A 25,000-nucleotide genomic window follows, 5' to 3' on the forward strand; every position below is an offset into this window, starting at 1 on the left:
GACAGTTAGACTTATTTCTCTAGAAATTTAGTTTTACTAAGGGTTTATTGTTCTGCTTTTTTTCAGACATTCCGTCCCGCACCAGAATTGCCAGAGGTTGTTGCAACTACAACTTTGAAGAACTGTGTCGTGATGTACAGCAGCTTCCCGAGTCGTGGTGCCTCGCGAAGAACGAGGGGAACCAGGTGGTTAAGGTTGTTGTGCTGGAGCCTGGAGGCCAGCTTGGTTAAGGTTTGACTTTGAGTCAGCATTTTCAGTGATTTTTCTACGCAGCCGATGGTGTTTGGATTTAAAGTGTAAAGGAAAAAGTCCCTCCTGAAGCAGCGTGCTGCAGTTTAGACTGGCTTGGCGACAGTGTTGAAGTGAGTGACAAGTAACATTTTCAGTAAATTGCTTTGTGTTACAATTAATCAACACCAATTCTGAGCCAAGAGAATGATTTTTTATTTTTTTTTCATTTGGAATGTTGTGTTTTATAGGTTAGGTGTGGAAAATTGGATTTGACTGTAAAGCTCTTTAGCAGAGAATGTAAATAAACTTGACCAAGAAATTATTGCGACAAATTTTAAACTCCCAAATTAAAGCATCGATTAATTCCCGTTAATTAATTAATTAAATTAAATGTCACAAGAATTTATGCTTTAATTTGGGTGCAACATGTTGAAACTTTGTTTGAGAATGTATCTACTTCATTGATTAAATATATGCATGTGTATGAATAGGAATCTTTCTTGTGTCAAATTGTGCGAATTGAGACTGAGTGAGATAGTGAATGTTGGTACATTACAGGGCCGGACTAAGCAAAGAGGAGGGGGGGGGGCGGCGGGGGGGTTGCCAGTGGTGGTCCAGGGGGATGTTCCTCTGCCCCTTGTTGGGGTCAGGGGAAGGGTAGGTCATATTCTGAGATAGGAAAATGGTCGCTCCTTGCATGAAACAGCATAAAATAAACAATAATACATTTTTTTTAAATAAGTGAGGTACATGTTTAGGTTGGGGAGGGGGGGGGGGTTGCATAACCCCCCCCCCCTCCCGGTAGCCCTAGTCCGGCCCTGCATTAATTGTCACTGTATGGTGTGTGTGTGTGTCACTGTGACCAAAGATACATATTATTATGCTCTATTTGAGTTCATACAACTTCCAATTCCATTCAAACGTTAACAAAGTGTTGCTTTCTTTCTTTCTTTCTTTATTTGGTGTTTAACGTCGTTTTCAACCATTCAAGGTTATAACAAAGTGTTGCTGGTATGCGACTGAACATGTTCTATTAGGAAAGCAAAGCAAATTCCAGTGTACATAGTGGTCAACATAAAAACAGACGCATCGATGCAAGACATTTATCAAGTGGCTGACAATTGATTTTGAAATGAAAACTGTTTGCAAAATATCTCGCTGTCAAAATTATATTTTGAACAAGTACATAAAGGAATTAGGTTTGAACCATAGGAAAATGAATATGTTTCAATTTTTCATGTTGCAGACTTAAATTTACATGGACTGATGAAAATACAGAACAGGCACTGAACAAGCCATGTGATACAATACTGAACCAAATAGGAAGAGAAGTACATTTTAACGACAGCAGATTTTAACACAAAAAATTGACACCTAAGACAACAATCAAGAAGTTCAAATTCAATGTACATGCACTTGATCAGATAGGATAGTTTGTACTGCATGAAGAAAGATCATACACAACACACAACAGAGATCCTCCCTGATTGTTCTCAAGATTGTATGTTTTCAGCTTTTTCCTCAAACTCCTTTCTTTCCATGTGCATTTCATTTTGTCCAACATTGTATGTTTTCAGCTTTTTCCTCAGTCTTTTCTTTCCATGTACATTTCATTTTGTCCATCATTGTCTTCAGTTTGTGGTGGAGTCTTATTTAAAAAAAAAACAGAACATTTTGCAAAGTGTCTTCTTGAACAGCTTGTGAAAGATCAAATGAATACAAAGTGTCATAAAAACACACCGGAACAGCATCACTGTTCCTGCATGGTTCAATAAAGTCATCTGCTTTTGCCTGTGTGTTGATGCACAGGTTTCCCAGAAAATATGTTCCATGGACATCAAATCACCAAAGGGAAGTAATCGCTCTTTATGCATACGACATGTGTAATAGATTAAGCGAGAGTTGTACGGAACCTTTTCTCCTGGCACGAGAGGATGAAAGTCGCTTGTATATTTCAATGCTTGTTATTCTCTCAGGTGCCAGGAGAAAAGGTTTTGTACAGCTCTCGCTTACTCTATTACACAGTCATGTCGTATGAATAAAGAGCAATTACTTCCCTTTGGTTATTTGATATCATCAACGCTTTGCCTCATTCTGTTTAAGATTTCTGCTTTGTGTTGCATGGACAGACACATCTGCAATACATTGGGCTTGACAAAGGTCAGTTTGCCCTTGTTCAGCATGCTTGTCATGTCAGGGGTGGTTTCACTCTTTTCACTGTAGTATTCAGGTGCGCAAGTCAGGGCTTCCAAACACTGCAATTTCTCATCTCTGTACGCACTCTTTTGGAGACACCAAACTCTCTGTTTTAGCTTTTTGGCAACACATCCTCCAACATACTTTGCTTTGTCCTCTTCATCCTCTTTGATTTCTAATGCACTTACTGGTTCCCTAGTTTTTTCTTCATAGGCCTTTAAGACACCAACAGTATAAACATGTTCAAGGCAATCCAGGCTGAAACTGCAGGGGATATTGTCAACTCAGTAATGCCTGAATGCTGGGTTGAAAAAGCAGAGTAGTACCTGGCCCATGCCTTCTCCTTGGCAGCATTCCCAACCTTGCCTCAGGGAACTAGGCAGTCATGAAGAAGCAGAAGTTTCTCTTCCAGATCTGCACCTAAAACACAGAAAATAAAATATTATAAATAAAACAACACACAAATATAGCAGAAATCAACCCAAGAGTGAAACTGAAGATGTAGATGCATGCACACAATCAAAACCAACAACACACGACAACAACCAAAAACTACACTTTACATGAATGGATGTGAACATATTAAATTTTGTATTCCATTTGTCGTTATAGAACGTGTTGACAAACCACTTTCATGAATCCTTATCATGTCTTTCAACTATGACATGTGCTATCAATGATCCTAAAAAACACATGAAATATTGTAGTGGCAGGCATGTAGAGGGCCCCAAAGGGGGGGTATCATCACGATCACGGTAAGGGAAATTTTAGCTTTCACAATCACAGTTACCTTGATTTTTGTTTTCACGATCACGAACACCAGTGGCAAATCACGGTCACGGTAAAAGTTGCATGTACAGAAAGCACGTGTCAAAGTAAACACAACCACACAGTAATTCGCTCCTCTGGATCTATTGTTTATTCAACACAAAGTGAGAACTGTTGCACTTTGTTATTATTATTTTTTTAATTCTCTTTCATACACACATAGAAATATACATATCATGATTTGTAATCAGTAACAAGAATGTTGTTTTCTCTCTCTCTCTCTCTCTCTCTCTCTCTCTCTCTCTCTCTCTCTCTCTCTCTCTCTCTCTCTCTCTCTCTCTCTCTCTCTCTCTCTCTCTCTCTCTCTCTCTCTCTCTCTCTCTCTCTCTCTCTCTCTCTCTCTCTCTCTCTCTCTCTCTCCACTCATACACATTCAACTCCCACACCCTCACTCACACACATGAATATATACTTGCACAATTTCACATTTCCAGAGCTAAATCTTGTAAACCCATTTTCTCAAACACTATTGGGTGGATTGAAATTAAAGTACATGTATGTGTGATGGGTTCTTTATTTTCAACTTTGCCATACAATTTGAGGTACACCATCGCCTGGTTTCATGGCCTTGAAAAACAAACAGGAATGCCGCAGGCCAAAAATGGTTTTACCTGAAAGAAGCGCGCAGTGCCAGTGGCTGAGCCTGCGAAGCAGGCGAGCCAACTAGGGGGGTCCGGGGGCATGCCCCCCCGGATTTTTTTTCAAAAAACGGTTAAAATCTGTGCAATCTGGGCATCATTTTCAGGGCTGTAATAGTGTTGTGATCTTGTTAAAAATCCCATTTTAGCCTCCCCCCACCACCATTCAACACACCTCCAAACTGGTGAAAACAACACTACTGTGCGCTGGCTTCATTCAGACCGGCGCCCGGTTGCGTTGCGCGATATTCACACGGATCGTTTTTGCGGAAATTTTTCAACTTCACAGGAATGAATTTGACTTAACCGGATTTTGAAAACGGCTTTATCGGATTTCCGGCAATTACCGGAAAAGTAGCATGCCTGACAAAATCCCCAACGAACATGACTTTGATCGTCTTTGACATGAGGATCAAGTGACCCAAACTGGCACGTCTCCCCGCCATTGTTTCTGAATTTAACCCATTGTTGATATTAAAGTTTACAGGTGCTAAAATAAATCCAAGCTTAACGCAAAGAAGCGACAATTAGAATCTATGCCAAGCGTGTCCACGTTGCTGTGATGAAAAAACACATTTCTAGTTTCGGTTTTGGCTACACGCAGACTCGATCTCGAGCCAGTCGAGGTCACACTGAGCGAGTGACAGCCGGACGTGGCAATGTCGACAATGTCAATGATCTCACTCAAACTCAAAGATCTTGAACTTGCCTACATTCAGAACAGTCATAGAGCAACATAGATCAACTGACATACCTTGATATTTCGTCTTCGGAAAGACCGACCCGTAGAAGGAAGGCATTCTCGCCGCCTGCTTTGGTCTGGCTTGAATCCACAAAATATAACAGAAGTTCGATGACAGTGCCGCTGCACGCCATTTTTGATCTTCGAATTCGAATTTGACTGAATTTTTTTAAATTTTTTTTTATATGAAGTCTGAATGCACTCAAAACTTTTGCACGAAGCCCTTCCATTGGATGAAGTTTGGCAGACTTTTGCAATTTGCCTTCTGATAGGATCTCTGTCAAAATCATATTATTTTCTGAATGTGTTGTTGCAAGGCTTCCCTTCAATCGGGATTGGCTCCTTGACGAATAGAGGATCATAGAGTGATACAGCTGTGAAAAATGTACGTTGAAAATAAAATGCTTTGCAATAATGCCCATCACGATCACGAAAACAAATAACGATCACGATCACGAGACTTGATTTTTTTGTCATCACGGATCACGGGCAAAGTCCCATCACGATCACAGAAATGGAAATTTCGGCAATCACGGTCACAGAAAGGTCAAAAAACGCCAATCACGATCACGATTTTAAACCCTTTGGGGCCCTCCATGTACCTAAAATATTTGTAAACAGTAGCCTCTCTGTGCAACGAAGCAGTATTTTTGCTCGAAAACTATGAATGAAAGTGATCTTTCAGGTACTGGGACTTTGCAAGCTGATATTTTTTATATCGCCTTACTCAAAAACTTACTTTTCAATTACTGAATTGGTCGACAAGCCCTCTGAGCTCCGGTGAAAGGCAGTTGTCATTCTTGATAGCTGCACAAGCGTTCTGCAATAAAGCATGCAATTTAGAAGTGACAATGAATTTAAAAACAACAGAAGACATCAAGCATATATCAAAACAGAATTATGCTGCAGGGGAAAGAAAACAAATATATTGCACTGATCTTTTTGATGTGTTGATCTGACTTCAGTTCATGCACCATTTTTAACTTCCATGCATGATGTACATTCAAATCAATCAATGGTTCAGTTATATATATATCACTTATCGGTTATCGGTTATTTCTTGAATATCTGTTGTTCCAGTTCTAAATTTTCATAGTCTTTTACATAGGTCTGTCAATATATTTACTTACTTTTGGCAATTCTTGGAGTTTCTTTTGTGGTGATGCTGTCATCTTTTCAGCGATTGAGATGTCGGTACTTTCCCCCTGAAAAAACAACAACCATGGAATAGAAAGGGTATCTATAAATCTACAGCCGAATTTCTAACATTCAGAAATTGTTCTGTTGCAAATTTGTCGGTTCGCTGAGCTAAATAGTGGCCGATGTGAGCGAGAATTCTGCAGAAAAACGATCTGCTGATCAGCTTGCGTGCACAGCTTCGGATTTACCAGTGTGTCAGATGCTCTCGCGTTTCAAGTGTTAAAAACAAAAATAATGACGTGCCGTCCACAATCAATCTTTATTGTTGATTCACATGACTCATTTCAATCATCAGCAATGATCTTTTTGAATTGCTTTGTTTGCTTTTCACATACCTCAGCCACAAACTCCACCTCCCCTTCGAAATTCTCCTTCTTCTCCATGTGTTGAAAGACTGCACCGGAAGTAAAGTTACTGTCAAAACCTCTCGCAGCCGCAGACGGGAGTTCGAAACAGGGCCAGCGTTGGCGCGCGCGCAGAGTTGGCGATCCTGTCAAGGGATATCTATGACTGAACGCAATGCCATTTTTCAGCAAGACCGTATACTCGTAGCATCGTCAATCCACCGCTCGTGGCAAAGGCAGTGAAATTGACAAGACGAGCGGGGTAGTAGTTGCGCTGAGAAGGATAGCACGCTTTTCTGTACCTCTCTTTGTTTTAACTTTCTGAGCGTGTTTTTAATCCAAACATATCATATCTATATGTTTTTGGAATCAGGAATCGACAAGGAATAAGATGAAAGTGTTTTTAAATTGATTTCAAAAATTTAATTCTGATCCTAATTTTTATATCTTTAATTGTCAGAGCTTGTTTTTAATCCAAATATAATATGGAATCAGAAAATGATGAAGAATAAGATGATCGTAAATTTGGATCGTTTTATAATTTGTTATTTTCTTTTACAATTTTCAGATATTTAATGACCAAAGTCATCAATTAATTTTTAAGCCACAAAACTGAAATGCAATACCGAAGTCCGGCCTTCGTCGAAGATTGCTTGGCCAAAATTTCAATCAATTTGATTGAAAAATGAGGGTGTGACAGTGCCACCTCAACTTTTACAAAAAGCCAGATATGACGTCATCAAAGGTATTTATCGAAAACAAGAAAAAAACGTCCGGGGATATCATTCCCAGGAACTCTCATGTAAAATTTCATAAAGATCGGTCCAGTAGTTTGGTCTGAATCGCTCTACACACACACACGCACAGACACACACACACACACACACACACACACACACACACGCGCACACACACACACACACACACACACACACACACACACACACACACACACACACACACACCACGACCCTCGTCTCGATTCCCCCTCGATGTTAAAATATTTAGTCAAAACTTGACTAAATATAAAAACCAAGTCGCGTAAGGCGAAATTACTACATTTAGTCAAGCTGTGGAACTCACAGAATGAAACTGAACGCACTGCATTTTTCACAATGACCGTAGTCCGCCGCTCGTGCAAAACGCAGTAGAACTGACGAGCCTGTTTAGCGCGGTAGGGGTTTTGCTGTGCTGCATAGCACGCTTTTCTGTACCTCTCTTCGTTTTAACTTTGTAAGCGTGTTTTTAATCCAAACATATCATATCTATATGTTTTTGGAATCAGGAACCGACAAGGAATAAGATGAAATTGTTTTTAAATCGATTTCGGAAATTTAATTTTGATCATAAATTTTATATTTTTAATTTTCAGAGCTTGTTTTTAATCCGAATATAACATATTTATATGTTTTTGGAATCAGAACATGATGAAGAATAAGATGAACGTACATTTGGATCGTTTTATAATTTTTTTTGATTACACTTTCTCAGATTTTTAATGACCAAAGTCATCAAATAATTTTGAGGCCACCAAGCTGAAATGCAATACCGAAGTCCGGCCTTCGTCGAAGATTACTTTGCCAAACTTTCAATCAATTTGATTGAAAAATGAGGGTTTGACAGTGCTGCCTCAACTTTTACAAGCCGGATATGACGTCATCAAAAGTATTTATCGAAAAAAGGAAAACAAAGTTCCTGGGATATCATTCCCAGGAACTCTCATGTAAAATTTCACAAAGATCGGTCCAGTAGTTTGGTCTGAATCGCTCTACACACACACACACGCACAGACAGACAGACAGACAGACAGACACACACACACACACACACACACACACACACACACACACACACACACACACACACACACACAAACACCACGACCCTCGTCTCGATTCCCCCTCTATGTTAAAACATTTAGTCAAAACTTGACTAAATGACACCCTATTCTTTAAAAAACATCTCATATACAGTTGAAGTGACAAAAGGCTCTAAAAATACGATTTATGAGGTCGTTATTTCGTAAACGTGAATACTTTTTGTGGAGAAAATCCCCCCACACATGGTTAAATATATGTTATGCTTACCGCGTGTGACCCCGAAGGTCACTTTCTACCTTTGTCCGATTATGTTTATGTAATCCAAAATCTATGAATTGGGTGACGCAAAGGCCACATTCGAAATGCACGTACGCCATGTTTATGTCAGCAAAAAAAGGACGAAGTGAGTGATTCACTGTTGCACTTAAGCGTACCGTAGGGACAACAACAGAAAAGTAGGTGTTCTACTATACAGAAAACCACTACCGTATAATCCCTAGCAAACGCCCACCTCCCACCTCCGCACAGATTTCGGGTAAAAGTAGCGGGTAGGCGTTTGCTAGGTATACACCCCTTTGCAGGATAAAGTGTCATCACATTTTCACGAGAAAATAAAGTGATACATGTTTGTTTGTTTGTTTGCTTAACACCCAGCCGACCACGAAGGGCCATATCAGGGCGGTGCCGCTTTGACATATAACGTGCGCCACACACAAGACAGAAGTCGCAGCACAGGCGTCATGTCTCACCCAGTCACATTGTTCTGACACCGGACCAACCAGTCCTAGCACTAACCCCATAATGCCAGACGCCAGGCGGAGAAGCCACTAGATTACCAATTTTAATGTCTTAGGTAAGACCCGGCCGGGGTTCGAACCCACGACCTCCCGATCACGGGGCGGACGCCTTACCACTAGGCCAACCGTGCCGGTCAGTGATACATGTACAACCATGTGAATTATGCAATTTGAATGAAAAAAAAACCCACTGTTTGTTTACACAAATAAAGATCAACGTTCTGTGATAGAAAAAAAGAAAGAAAAAGAAGAACACAAGTGATCTTGATTCTTCAAATTCTCAGAATAACGTCAGCACAAACACAGTTTCTTCTCTTGTTTGGAGATGTGGTAGGGCTGATGATCGTGGGCTGATTCGAGTCCTTCGAAGTCAACATCATCGTCTTCACTGTCGTCTTCACTGTCGTCTTCACTGTCGTCTTCACTGTCGTCTCTACTCTCAGCTTCTTCTGGAGCATCTCATGAAGGAGGTCGACTGTCTTAAAACAAATTTTTTTTTAAACCGGGGTGGGCGTTTGCTAGGTAGTGACCCCTCTGCACAACTTTTGGCCAAAAGTGGGGTGGTGGGGGGGGGGGTGAGCGTTTGCTAGGTAGTGACCCCTCTGCACAACTTTTGGCCAAAAGTAGGGGGGTGGGCGTTTGCGAAATACTGGGCGTTTGCTAGGGATTTTACGGCAGTTGCAAGTTTATGTGGGATTTCCTGGGGCCGGTGTAATGCGCTGAGCTTACTCCTGCTTTCAGATTACTCAATCGGCCTCGTTGATCTTGTATAAACTTAACACTAAAAAGCCCTCCCCCCTCTCTTCCATGGTACTGATGATCAAGCTTAGATACCTGACATTTATGGCGTCTAATTCGTTCAATCAAAATTAAAAAAATAATAGAGTTCACCCCAATATTCCATTTCTTTGATAACGTGCACCTAGTAGTTACGTCCCTTGAATGAGAAGGGAAGTTATTTTACGATTAAGCAAATATCTAAGTTTAAATAAAATAAAAATTGGTTGAACAAATTTGACCCTATAAATGTCAAAGTCGGAAGGAGAAGTATTGTGACATTTGAATTGATTGACCGTAAACAAAAGGTCGTCTAACATTAGATCATTCGGCTTGTTCAGCAATATGGTGATCGTGTTCCGGCCGATAGAGCGCATGCGCAAGGACAGTATCCCATAAAAAGCACGCGCCTTTAAATTGTATATCCTTATGTAAAACTACAGTACACGTTTAAGTACTCATCACTTGTTCGCACCTAAAAAGATCCCCAAGGGCATGCTCAGAGGGCAGCCATGATGCAACACAGACAACACTTATTATTTCCGTTTGTGACCTCGCAGGACAGTTTCACAGAGCATTCTGCTGTCGTACTTCGCTATTTGATGCCGTTGAAGAGACATTTCGTCATCTTGCGTAACTTGTTGTGAAGAGTTACGGACAGTGGGTTGTTTCTTGTGGTTTTATTTATACAACTGTGGAATATTTTAAACGGCACCGAAATGTCTTCCAAGATTATTGTGTATGCTGTTGATGAGACATTTCGTCATCTTGCGTAATTTGTAGTGAAGAGTCACGAAAAGTAGGTTGTTTACTGTGGTGTTATGTGTACTACTCTGGCATATTTAGGACGACTCCGCAGAGCATTCTGATGTCTCCTAGATTATGTTCATGCTGATGGAGAGACATTTTGTCATCTTAAGTAATTTGTAGTGACGATCAAGTTACGAAAAGTAGGTAGTTTCGTGTGGTTTTATGTGTACTACTGTGACATATTTAGGACGACTCCGCAGAGCATTCTGATGTCTCCTAGATTATGTTCATGCTGATGGAGAGACATTTTGTCATCTTAAGTAATTTGTAGAGACGATCAAGTTACGAAAAGTAGGTAGTTTCGTGTGGTTTTATGTGTACTACTGTGACATATTTAGGACGACTCCGCAGAGCATTCTCATGTCTTCCTAGATTATGTTCATGCTGATGGAGAGACATTTCGTTATCTTATGTAATTTGTTGCGAGGAGTTACGAAAAGGTGCAGACCTGCTAGTGCCTTATCCCCCTTCGTGTGTACACGCACAGCATCAACACATATTTGTTTAGATTATGCTTACCTAATGCAAAAACAGCTTCAGAGCAGGCATACGTCCAGGTTAACAGTGGTTACCTTGTTATATTGGCACACATGATTATCATTTCTCAAAGATTTTATAACCCAGGTAACAAAAATTACACAACGGAATTGGCTAGATGAATTCTTACATTATCTGTTATCTATTGAACGTTTTCCTTTTAATGTAATCACATTCAGAAACACACACCAGAGGTACACAGAAACAGACACAAGCACACACGGGCAGCGATAAACACACACACACACACACACACACACACACACACACACACACACACACACACAGACACACACACACACACACAGACACACACACACACACACACACACACACAGACACACACCCTTACACACACACACACACCCTTACACACACACACACACACACACACACACACAGACACACACCCTTACACACACACACACACACACACACACACACACACCCTTACACACACACACACACACACACAGACACACACCCTTACACACACACACACACAGACACACACACAGACACACACCGTTACACACACACACACACACACACACACACACACAGACACACACCCTTACACACACACACACACACACACACAGACACACACAGACACACACCCTTACACACACACACACACATACACAGACACACACAGACACACACCGTTACACACACACACACACACACACACACACACACACACACACAGAGACACACACACACACACACCCTTACACACACACACACACCCTTACACACACACACACACGCACACACACACACACACACACAGACAGACAGACACACACTTACACAGACAGACACGCACACACACACACACACACACACAGACTGACAGTCACACAGATAGACAGGCAGACAGACAGACAGACACACACACACACACATACACACACACACACACACACCCTTACACACATCCGGAGCTACAGAAAGAGAGGTAGGCCGGCACCGAGACGATCATACTGACAGACAGACAGACAGACAGACAGACAGACAGACAGACAGACAAAACGATAGACAAAAAGACAGACAGTAACATAGAGAGAAAAACAAGTCGCGTAAGGCGAAAATACAACATTTAGTCAAGTAGCTGTCGAACTCACAGAATGAAACTGAACGCAATGCAACGCAGCAAGACCGTATACTCGTAGCATCGTCAGTCCACCGCGCACGGCAAAGGCAGTGAAATTGACAAGAAGAGCGGGGTAGTACTTGCGCTGAGAAGGATAGCACGCTTTTCTGTACCTCTCTTCGGTTTAACTTTCTGAGCGTGTTTTTAATCCAAACATATCATATCTATATGTTTTTGGAATCAGGAACCGACAAGGAATAAGATGAAAGTGTTTTTAAATTGATTTCGACAATTTAATTTTGATAATAATTTTTTTTATATTTAATTTTCAGAGCTTGTTTTTAATCCAAATATAACATATTTATATGTTTTTGCAATCAGCAAATGATGGAAAATAAGATGAACGTAAATTTGGATCGTTTTATAAATTTTTATTTTTTTTTACAATTTTCCGATTTTTAATGACCAAAGTCATTAATTAATTTTTAAGCCACCAAGCTGAAATGCAATACCGAAGTCCGGGCTTCGTCGAAGATTACTTGACCAAAATTTCAACCAATTTGGTTGAAAAATGAGAGCGTGACAGTGCCGCCTCAACTTTCACGAAAAGCCGGATATGACGTCATCAAAGACATTTATCAAAAAAAAGAAAAAAACGTTCCGGGATATCAATCCCAGGAACTCTCATGTCAAATTTCATAAAGATCGGTCCAGTAGTTTGGTCTGAATCGCTCTACACACACGCACGCACACACACACACATACACCACACCATCGTCTCGATTCCCCCCTCTACGTTAAAACATTTAGTCAAAACTTGACTAAATGTAATAAAGAGAGATATGCAAACCGACCGACCAAACGAGCAATGCATATCAATAATTATGTCACCTGCAAAACATATTCACACAAGACTCATGTTTCAAAACTATGGCCTTCTTGTCACCGCAAAGATGGAAATCTATCGTTAATGTCTTACCTGCGACATGTAAGCTTAAATATTGTTGAGGTTTAAAGGTTAACAAGTTTAAATAATCTCATCAATTTTCATTGTGCAATATCTGGTCTGCTTTCTTTCTTAAAAACACAGTATTTGACGACACGGAAGCTTTGTAATAGACTTGGTCACAACATTATTGCAACCATTTTTGCACGCGAAGAAAAGCATTAAAACGCAATTTATTTTAGTTGAACGTTATATGCCCGAAAAGATAATCATGTCAGCTGTACATATCATTTCTCCGATTGATGGTACTTTGTATAGACATCCCGTGACAGCCTGTCAAACAAGGTCACCCCTAAAATCGACCTGACAAAAACCATAGCCCCGTATTTTAAAATCTTCCCAAAAATCAGAATATGCACAAACCAAACACTTCTGACAACCATTGGAAAGGCCATTCAATTTCCTGTTCGGAACATTTTGTTTTAGGCACCTGACTTCTTTAGTCTTTATGTAGCCTTTTGAAGATGATTGCTTTTTTTTAAGTTCGAATGCGAGGCACCTTAACGGAAGTAACTGCATGTAATTCGAAACGTCATAGGTACGAGAAACCGCGATCGTCATCCTCCTTCTTCTTCTTCTTTGTTCATGGGCTGAAACTCCCAGGTTCACTCCTGTTTTTGCACGACTGGATTTTTACTTGTATGACCGTTTTTATCCCGCCATTCAGCCAGCCATACGCCGATTCCGGGGGAAGCATATGATGGGTATATTCGTGTTTCTATAAACCACCGAACTCCGACATGGATTATAGGATCTTTTTCGTGCGCACTTGTTCTTGTGCTTGCGTGTACACACGAAGGGGGATAAGGCACTAGCAGGTCTGCACATAAGTTGACCTGGGAGATCGGACAAATCTCCTCCCTTTAACCCACCAGGCGGCCGCGGCCGGGATTCGAATTGACGACCTTCCGATTAGGAGGCCGCTGTCTTATCCACTGGGCCACTCCGCCCGTCTGATCGTCATCCAAATACAGTCAATTCCGGTTAATCGGCCATCCGGATAATCGGCCAATTCCGGATAATCGGCCAATTTTCCCTGGGACCGAATCTTTTCTTCATACGTAGTTATGTGTTAAAATGTTCGGTTAATCGGCCATAGTTCAGTCAGTCCCAAAAGTGGCCGATTAACCGGAGTCGACTGTAATGGAGAAAAAATATAAACATTCATTTTGGCAAATACGTCATTCATTCCAAAAAAACGTGTCACCTCTTTTTTTTTAATGGTGCACATTTTTTTGCCCATTATTTTATGCTCCACAAATACAGCTTTTTGTCCAAAAACTGAAAATGTGCTCGACTTTTTAGGGGGCTTATTTTGTGGGGCACATGTACAGAATTATGCAGTTTATGGAGCAAAAAATGCTGCCCTTAACCCGTGGGAGTAATGACATCGAATGCCAAGGATATATTATGTGTGCTTACGTGCGTGCGTGCCAGTGCGTGCGTGTGTGCGTGCTTGCCTATCTGCCTGTGTGTGTGTGTGTGTGTGTGTGTGTGTGTGTGTGTGTGTGTGTGTACGTGTGTGTGTGTGTGTTTGTTTGTTTTCGTGTGTGTGTGTGCGCGTGCGTATGTATATGTGTTTAAATGTGTGTATATGTGTGCGTTTGCGTGTGTGTGTATGTGTGTGTTTGCGTGTGTGTGTGCGCGCATATGTGTGTGTGTGTGTGTGTGTGTGTGTGTGTGTGTGTGTGTGTTTGCGTGTGTGTGTGTGGGCGCGCGTATGTGTGTGTGTGTGTGTGTGTGCGTGTGGGTGTGTGTGCGCGCACGTATGTGTGTGTGTGTGTGTGTGTGTGTGTGTTTGCGTGTGTGTGTGCGCGCGCGTATGTGTGTGTGTGTGTGTGTGTGTGTGTGTGTGTGTGTGTGTGTGCGTGTGTGTGAGTGAGGAGGGGATGAGGGGATGAGGGAAGTGAGGCCTGGGAACTGACCCCGCTTTCAAAAAACCCCATTAAATCTCCAGTGACGTTTAAAAAATAAGTAGAACAACGGAAAGAAAATATATATCAATTTCACACGGTCAGGAGTTAAAGACAAGTTGCGTAAGGCGAAATTACTATTAGTGTACGAGCTCAAAACTGTAGCTTTAAAAAAAGTGAACTTGATCAACCTTGCCTGTTAGAAGCAATTTTATTTTATGTATGGCTTCAGGAAGCATTTTAGAAGACACCCAGAGGGGATGTCACATTTCTGACTTTTCAGTATCCAAGATGGCGGCTAATTCAAAATGGCGGCCAACCCTGACGTAAGTCTGGCACATAACATGGTCAAGTAGCATCTCATTTTAAAGGTATTTTTGAGAGAAATAGATATTTGACATCAGAAATGGTGCGAACATACTACTATTTATGTTAAAAGCATTTTAGTGTGATCAATAATTTTACGGCCAGGCATTTTTCAACTCATATATATTTTTTAATTTTTTTCTTTTTTTTTCGTCTTTACACCTGTTCCTTTGTCCCGTTGTGCTCTCACACCGTCAAGAAGCTTTCTGACGACTCATAGATGGTTACATGTTGCTGAATTTCACAATGTCAAGAGTCTTGAAACCAACTGTTAAGATTGAAAGGATTAAAGACTAATACGGAATATGCAAAATAACTTAAAAATGTCAAATATCGCCTTTTCCATTATGTCCAACAAAAATAAAACATTTGTCAACGCCTTTTATCACATTAATAAACATAGGAACAGACACTAAATATACAAATATATCCACAAACACCAACTATGAGCGAAAATGTGTGAAAACTCCTGTTTCAATGTCCGCCATTTTGTTTTCAATATGGCGGCCAAAATATTAGTGGAGCAAGGTGATATCCCCTCTAGAGATGTTCATGGACATCTAATTGAAGCATCCAGATGAGATGTCAGCTTCTAACAAGCAAGGTTGACCAAGTTCACCATGTCCCAATGGAGCTATCTCTCTATACATTTAGTCAAGCTGTCGAACTCACGGGATGAAACTGAACGCACTGTATTTTTTCACCAAGACAGTACAGCTTCGTCAATCCCCGTGTGAAGGAAATCGCTCACCTCCCACGTGCAAAACGTAGTGATATTCACACGCCAGATTAGCGCGGTAGCGTATTGTGCTAAGCAGGAACGCGCGCTTTTCTGTATTCTTGTTAACTTTCTGAGCTTGTTTTGAATACAACCTATCATATCTATATGTTTTTGGAATCAGGAAATGATAAAGAATAAGATGAAATTATTTTTGGATCGATTTCTTAAATTTTAATCGTAAGACTAATTATTCTATTTTCGTTAATTGTGATCACATTTTAAGAGTAAACATGACATATTGTATATATTTTTAGATTCAGAATGTGATGAAGAATACGATGCAGTCAATTTTAAATCTGTTTGTGAAAAATCGATTTTAATGACAACTTTAATGAGCAAACTCATCAATTAAATTTTAAGCCCCCAAGCTGACATGCAATACCAAAGTCCGGGCTTTGTCGAAGATTACTTGACCAAAATTTCAACCAATGTTGATAAATGAGAGCGTGACAGTGCCGCCTCAACTTTCACGAAAAGCCGGATATGACGTCATCAAAGACATTTATAAAAAAAATGAAGAAAAAGTCTGGAGATACCATACTCAGGATCTCTCATGTCAAGTTTCATGAAGATCGGTCCAGTAGTTTTCTCTGAATCGCTCTACATACACACACACACACACACACACACACACACACACACACACACACACACACACACACACACACACACACACACACACACACACACACACATACACCACGACCCTCGTCTCAATTCCCCCCTCTACGTTAAAACATTCAAAACTTGACTAAATGTAAAAACGAACAGCTTCCATTATTTATTTCATCAAAATTCAGAATAGTACATATTTTTCAGGAAAAAGGCACAGTTTTATTGTTGTTAAAAATAATGAGCATCAAGAGTGGTTTACCTCCATGTTTTAGTGTTAAGACTGATCTCGCTTTAAGCTTCCATGATTTAATTCGTACCAATTCAGAAGATGACATGTTTTGTAAGAAATCAGAATTTCATTGCTTAGAAAATTGATGAGGACCTCAATCTCCAAATAAAATTTTTTATATACAAAGGACAAAAAAATTAAAAATAAAGTATTCTCAGGTTCACTAAAACTTCAGACTCTGGCCTTGTTCGGGGAGTTATGATATATGCTGCAACAAAGACGGCCCGTAAAGAATATCTGTCTCCTGATGGCGGTACGCGTCGTTTATGTATGTCATTTAGCAGGTGAGATGTCTGCATGCCTGCCAGTCGTTTCGTCTGCATGTCTGTATCCTGTATGTTTGCCGGTCTACATGTCTGCATATTAGATGTCTGTGTAATTTGTGCGTGTAATGTCTTTATAACTCTTATTACAATTTATATTTAATAACCGTTGACAGACATTTTTCCATTTCAATGCATTCATTTTAATGGACAAAAAAGTGTTGTTATTGTTATTGTTATTGGTATTGTTATTGTTGTAACTGTGCACGCGTAAGCGTCTGTTTCTGTTTCTCTGTCTGTCTGTCTGTCTGTCTGTCTGTCTGTCTGTCTGTCTGTCTGTCTGTCTGTCTGCCTTGCATGTGATTTCCTTCACAAGTGTGCATCTGTGTGCCTGTGAATGCTTACTTTCATAAAAGTGCGACACGCTTTTGTGCAGCAAAACCGTGCTACGATTGGTTGGGTGTTTGTTTCTCCTGTCCCTTCATGACCAAACAAAAATAATGATATGTTGGTTTAGGGTAACCCGACCGACCCTATTTTATCCCGCCGACCCTAAAACATTTTTTTCATTTCTCAAAAGAAACCCCAACTGTTGGCTCATTTTGCGAACCATACCGAGACTAAGGGAAGTCACCTCCTTTAAATTCGAAAAAAAAGAAGAAAAAAAAAGAAAAAAAGGGACCTACCGATCCTATCGTTTTTGGTCACGTTACCCCAAACCAACATATATATTTGTTTGGCCCAACCTAAAAAACAAGAGGCGAAGCCTTCAAGGCTCACGTAAGAAATCGACAAACAGTAACACAAACTCAATCACTCCGTCACACATACACACACACTGTGACACACACACACTGTGACACACACACACACACACACACACACACACATACACACACACACACACACACAGTAAGCATAGGTGACACTGTGCAAGAAAGCGAGACACTAGATCTAGATCTGTCTGTCTGCATGTAGCCTACTTACAGGGACACGACTGCCAACTAGTCTCGGCCCGCTCAAAATAACAATGACCGAGACTTTCAGTAATTCCTTCGCGTGACGTCTAACCCTCTTACGTCATAATGTGACGTCTTCAAATGACGAAATGTTAAAGTTTCTACCACAGACATACACACGCACACACACACACACACACACGCACGCACAGACAGACAAAGTTACGATCGCATAGGCTACACTTACGTGAGCCAAAAACCACCAGGCGTTGTTGGTAAACGTAACGTTTTGTATTGTAACTGTTTTTCCCAATCTGGCTAGTCGGGACCGATTTAATTTCATTTCCTATCTCATTGGCTCACGTAAGTGTAGCCTATGCGATGCTAACTTTTGTCTGTCTGTGCGTGCGTGCGTGCGTGCGTGCGTGCGTGCGTATGTATGTATGTCTGTGGTAGAAACTTTAACATTTGAAGACGTCACAACATTTGAAGACGTCACATTATGACGTAAGAGGGTTAGACGTCACGCGAAGGAATTACTGAAAGTCTCGGTCATTGTTATTTTGCCGAGCGGGCCGAGACTAGTTTTTTTATTCGAAATCGGCCATTCAGATCTAGATCTAGTGTCTCGCTTTCTTGCACAGTGTCACCTATGCCGCTTACGGTGTGTGTGTGTGTGTGTGTGTGTGTGTGTATGTGTCGAAGTGATTGAGTTTGTGTTACTGTTTGTCGATTTCTTACGTGAGCCTTGAAGGCTTCGCCTCTTGTTTTAAATGGTGGTCTCCGTGTTTGAAACTATTTTCTCAAATCCAACTTTCTTCACAGTACAGTAAAAAAAAGTTATAGAAAAACAAACACAAAAACCCAAATCGTTTTCCTACCTCCGTTTCTAGTCACAAACTCACTTTTACACCCTGTGTCTGATGTGTCTGAAAACACCTCCGCGCGGAGGGGTTTTGCAGCCAGCGCAGTGGAGATAAAGAGGGAAAATTTTCTCGGCTCGCGCGGCAGCAAGCAGGATGTCTCTGGACTGTTTAGTCAATACTAGCATTCATTATTTTTTTTTTAAATATTTTTTAAAAAGTGGTCAGTCACTGTCGTCTCCACGTCACTATGCATGACGTCATCCAGGGAGTAAGGACGGAGCAACGGAGCCTTTCACTCACTGTCGTCTCCATTTCATTCCACATCAATATTCGTTATATTACTTTCTCTTAATATTTGTTAAAAAGTGGTCAGTTTTCAACAAAACTGATTATAGCCCAGTAACTACAGGGTGTATTGCATATCTAGGAATTGGTTTATAGCCTACGTATAAATCAAGAGCGGGAAGTATAAAGACATAAGTGGATGTAAAAATAGGTTGTTATGACAACTGCAACTTGTGTAAGAAAGATTTACCGAGGACAAAACCCATTGCTAATGTAAAGAAAAAAAATAAATAAAGGAAAACAAGTAAAAACAAAATGGAACATGTCTACACACATCCACACACACACACACGCACGCAAGCACTCACGCACGCACCCACGCCCGCCCCCACGCACACACACACACACACACATACACACACACACACACACGCTCACACACACATATACGCGCGCACACACACACACATACACACACACACACACACACACACACACACACACACACACACACACACACACACACAACCGGAAAGCACGGTTTTGATAGAAAAGGTTAGAACGGGTTTAAAAAAAAAGAAGACTTTTGCATAAGATTCACTTGCTGATGACGTGTGTGTGTGTGTGTGTGTGTGTGTGTGTGTGTGTGTGTGTGTGTGTGTGTGTGTGTGTGTGTGTGTGTTCATGACCGGGTCATATTCATGTAGGCCTTTTCATAGTTACTGTGACGGCACATTATTCTGAACGTGCGACACACATTAACGTTTTGTTAAAGTGCTAAGTATATATAACGCTCTCTCTCTCTCTCTCTCTCTCTCTCTCTCAGTCTCTCTCTCTCTCTCAGTCTCTCTCTCTCTCTCAGTCTCTCTCTCTCTCCCTCTCTCAGTCTCTCTCTCTCAGTCTCTCTCTCTCAGTCTCTCTCTCTCTTTCTCAGTCTCTCTCTCTCTCTCAGTCTCTCTCTCTCTCATTCTCTCTCTCTCTCACTCTCTCACTCTATCTCTCTCTCTCTCTCTCTCAGTCTCTCTCTCTCACTCTCTCTCTCAGTCTCTCTCTCAGTCTCTCTCTCTCTCAGTCTCTCTCTCTCTCTCTCTCAGTCTCTCTCTCTCTCAGTCTCTTTCTCTCTCTCAGTCACCAAACAGATCAATATTACTTAGACTTGCAACCTTCATCATGAACGCGTTTAAAATACGCAGTGAGTGGGGACAGTGAATATGAGATATTGCACGATCTTGTTTTATGTGTATGCTATTTTTGCTGCTTTCTGTCGATTGCTTAAAAAACAGTAATAAAGTTTTGTCTTTTTTGAAAACGTTAATGTGATGCTATGTATCAGAGATGCAACGATTATGCATATAACTGCTTGCAGATTTGCGTGTGAAAGGGCATGTGAAGGTGATAGATGGAGTGATGAATAGATGGATGACGGATGAATGGTTGGACAGTCAGACGGTTGATTAGATGGATGGAGGACAGAGGGACACGAGATGGATAGAAGGATGGATGGATGGATGGCTGGCTGGATGGATGGATGGATGGACAGAGAGACATGAGTGAAGTGCGACAGAGACTGGATTTTGTGCTGATGCTTACTGTCCTTTTCCAAACGTTTTGCTGTTGTAAATGCCTGTTTCCACAGTCGTCATGTCGACTGTCATTACGATGAGGATGATTTATTTTAGTATGATTAATATTACAATGATTATTTTTCATGAAGCATGAATGATGAAAATGTGTACACCCCGAATTGAAATGGGCCCAAGGCCCAATCAATAAACCATCCAGACTCCAGACTCCAGACTCTCTCTCTCTCAGTCTCTCTCACTCTCTCTCTCAGTCTCTCTCTCTCTCTCTCTCTCTCTCTCTCTCTCAGTTTCTCTCTCTCTGTCTCTCTCTCTCTCTCAGTCTCTCTCTCTCGTCTCTCTCTCTCAGTCTCTCTCTCTCGTCTTTCTCTCTCTCTCAGTCTCTCTCTCTCTCTCTCTCAGTCTCTATCTCTCTCTCTGTCTCTCTGTCTCTCTCTCAGTGTCTCTCTCTCTCAGTCTCTCTCTCTCTCAGTCTCTCTCTCTCTCTCAGTCTCTCTCTCTCTCAGTCTCTCTCTCTCTCTCTCTCTCTCTCTCTCTCTCTCTCTCTCTCTCTCGCGTTTCCAACCTCTCTTTGCTTTTCATATCAATTGTTTTTTTGTGTAAAAATAAAAAAAAATATTTGGAGGGGGGCGGCGTGAGGGGTCGGGGTCGTAATATTCGTGCTGTTCCTCAATAAATCCTTCTTACCGTTGTCACATACACATTTCTTTAGCTTGATAGGCAATTTATATCTCTCGATATATGCAGATACACCTCACACATATTCAGTGCACCAGCGGTTCAAATCTAGTTTCTTTGGTCATTAGTTGTGTATGTCTCCTAAATAACTCTAACATTAAAATTGTCGTAACAAAAACTTTCATAAGTAAGACAAAGACAAAGTTCACGCGAAGAGATGGATGGAGGCAGCTGGGTACCTCACAATAAATGTGTGTCGCGCTTTTTAAGGAAATGTTGCCTACTCAGTGACTAACAATAACATGACCCGGCCATATATCCACACAGACGCACAGATTCACATCGCAGTGGTAAAATCTCATACAGACAGACAGACAGACAGACAGACTGACACAAATCTAGTTACAGTGTCTTGAACATGTACCCACCCGCACACACACACACGCACACACACACGCACGCGCGCGCACGCACGAACGAACGCACGCCCGCACACCCGCACGCACGCACGCACACACGCACGCACGCACGCACGCACACACCCACACACACACACACACACACACACACACATGCAAGAACGCAAACAAGCAAAAAGGAATGCACGCACGCGCACACAAACACACACACATGCGCACACACAAACACACACAACTGTCAGACAGAAAGACAAACACACAGACAGACAGGTAGACAGACAGACAGACAGACAGACAGACAGACAGACAGACAGAGTCAGATACAGCGTCTTGAACATCATGTACAGAGACGAAGACACAAAGACACATATTTAAACAGACAGACAGACAGACAGACAGACAGACAGACAGACAGACGGACAGGCACGCACTCAGGCACGCACACATACTCACACATAAAGACAGGTACATAGACAGACAGGAAACAGACAGGAAACAGACAGAGAGACAGACAGACAGACAGACAGAAAGACAGACTGATAGACAGGCAGGCAAGCATAGTGGAAAACAATATGTAATTCGGTGTTAAGATATTTTGTCATACATTCCTGGTAAGAGTTGGAAGCCAATCTTGGACACAAGGTCAGCCCACAGTTGAACCCGCAGACTATACAAGCCACGACTTATTTTAGTTGACAGTTCCTTCATAAAAATGACACACAACTTCTGGGTTGAACGTAAGTGATAAAAGAGAGAGAGAGAGAGAGAGAGAGAGAGAGAGAGAGAGAGAGAGAGAGAGAGAGAGAGAGAGAGAGAGAGAGAGAGAGAACAAGAACAAGAACAAGATTTTATTCCTTTAAGGCCTTAGCCCCTTTCGGAAGGGGGCTGGTTACACAAAAGTAAAGCGTGTGTGCAGCAGCAATCCACACACGCGTCGTTTCAAGTGAACAGAAGAAAAGACAATGTATAATCACAAAATACTAATGCTTAAACAGCATTTTCTAAACATTTAAATGAAAAATACAAGAACTTAGCTACATTGCAAAGTATAGTTTTATTTTTCACAGACAACAACAGTGCAAGTTTGAAATTCGAAGGACATCTACAAAATTTTGCTGGAATAAATTGACGTCTTAGATTTTCCAGTGCAGGGCAGCATAAAACAAAATGCAATTCATCTTCAGTACTAGATTGACACAAACGACAGACCAGATTATTTTCACTTACAGCTTTATACTTTTCTGTATGTAAAGCAAGTCTGGAAATACCCAATCTAAATTTAACCAAAACATTTAAAATGTGTCTGTTTACTGGAATTGACAAGTATGTTTCTACAAGATTTGTTGTCTTAAAGGTACGGTACAATGCAAACCGGTCGCTAGTCTGATTATGATTATCCCACTCTTGCCACCGGCAGTCAATAATGCGTTGCCTAAAACATGCCAAAAACGAATTAATACAGGCTACACCTTGGTTAATCCAGACATACTGAAAACCATATCGACACAGGCACAACCGTACCTGTGATGCCCAAGTAGATTTACCTCTGCTATCTAGAGTAAACAACATCTTATATGCTTTACGAGGTAATCTACTGTCATCCATTCTTGTCAGTTTCAGCCAGTATCTTATGCAACGTACATATGAATTTAAGTAAATGGGATAACGTCCAAATTCACCATATACAAGATCATTAGGAGTACGCCTGTCAACACCTAAAAAACGTTTTAAATCAAACAAATGCACCTTTTCTACTGTTGCTGCCTGCATCAGACCCCATACCTCAGCACCATATTGAACAATAGGTTGAACTTGTGAGTCAAAAAGCTTGATAAAAACATCCAAAGACCATGCCTACCATTATCCATGATTTCCAATGCCAGCTCATTTATAAATAGAGCGAATAAAATTGGACTGCACACGTCTCCTTGCTTCACACCTTTTGTACAGAAATCTGTTAGTTGAGCACCACATCGTATTTTAGCCTTAACCACTGCATACATACTTTTAATACATCTATACAACTTTCCCTTTATACCATTTTTAATCAAAATTGGCCAGAGCAGTCTGCGTGAGATACTATCAAAACATTTCTCAAAATCAATGAAAGCTACATAAAGTTTGCGATTATTAGAAAATTGTTTCTGTACAGCAGCAAGCAGAGTGAAGATGTGGTCAACAGTAGAATAATTTTGTTTGAAACCAGCCTGACATTCACCTGTAATATTATGTAATTCAGTCCACTCTTTAAGTCTATTATTAACAACAGTACCATACAATTTACTACATATATCACACAATGAAATTCCCCTATAGTTGTTAGTATCATTTCTATCTCCTTTCTTAAATAACGGTACAATAACTGAATCGTACCAGTTCTGTGGATAGATTCCCTCATCAAACAAAGCGTTAAACAGTTTCACTAAAAACAACACCACATCTTCGCTAGCTGCTTTAAAAAAATCCCCAATTAAACCATCAGGTCCTGCAGCTTTGCCCGATTTCAGTTTTCTGATAGCAATCAACACTTCTTCTTTGGTAATGGGTCTATCCAGCATTTCTTCATATTCATTATTCACGTCATTAACATTAGCATGCTCATCATCTTCAATCTCATCTTTTTCTAAAATGCTATGAAAGTGCTGGTACCAATCATCAACAGAAATATTATTTTGCTGCTGGACCTTTTTACAAGAAACATTTTTAATTTTCCTCCAAAATTCTCTCTGATCACTTACAGCACCTACAAGTTCTGTATACAAACTGTCATTGTACTGTTTCTTTTTTCTATGCACTAAGTTTTTATATTCACGCCTGGCTTTACAATACTCATCCCTATCCTCATCTTCTAATGAATTCCTACATTTTCTCAGCAACTTTCTGACACGTCTTCTTTCAAGCACACATTCACAATCAAACCATTTGGATTTACGTGGTTCATCTGACAAGATAATAGTTTTC

The 25,000-nt window shown here is 40.8% G+C and overlaps 2 long non-coding RNA genes across 2 annotated transcripts in view; one reads left to right on the forward strand and one right to left on the reverse strand.

Annotated features, from left to right (window-relative positions):
- LOC138977473 (uncharacterized) overlaps positions 1-725 on the forward strand; it is a 1,934-nt gene extending 1,209 nt beyond the window's left edge. Inside the window, exon 2 of the long non-coding RNA XR_011459295.1 lies at positions 67-725. This is a non-coding gene — a long non-coding RNA (uncharacterized lncRNA). The remainder of the gene's footprint in view (positions 1-66) is intronic.
- Positions 726-1,133: 408 nt separating this feature from the next.
- Positions 1,134-6,348, reverse strand: LOC138976520 (uncharacterized). The gene is made up of 4 exons (XR_011459046.1): positions 6,171-6,348; positions 5,766-5,840; positions 5,375-5,455; positions 1,134-2,847 (listed from the first exon to the last, which is right to left on the reverse strand). It is a non-coding gene; the product is annotated as an uncharacterized lncRNA (long non-coding RNA).
- Between the last annotated feature and the right edge of the window lie 18,652 nt (positions 6,349-25,000).

This window comes from Littorina saxatilis, linkage group LG9 (genome assembly GCF_037325665.1).
Source record: "Littorina saxatilis isolate snail1 linkage group LG9, US_GU_Lsax_2.0, whole genome shotgun sequence".
Classification (NCBI taxonomy): domain Eukaryota; kingdom Metazoa; phylum Mollusca; class Gastropoda; order Littorinimorpha; family Littorinidae; genus Littorina; species Littorina saxatilis.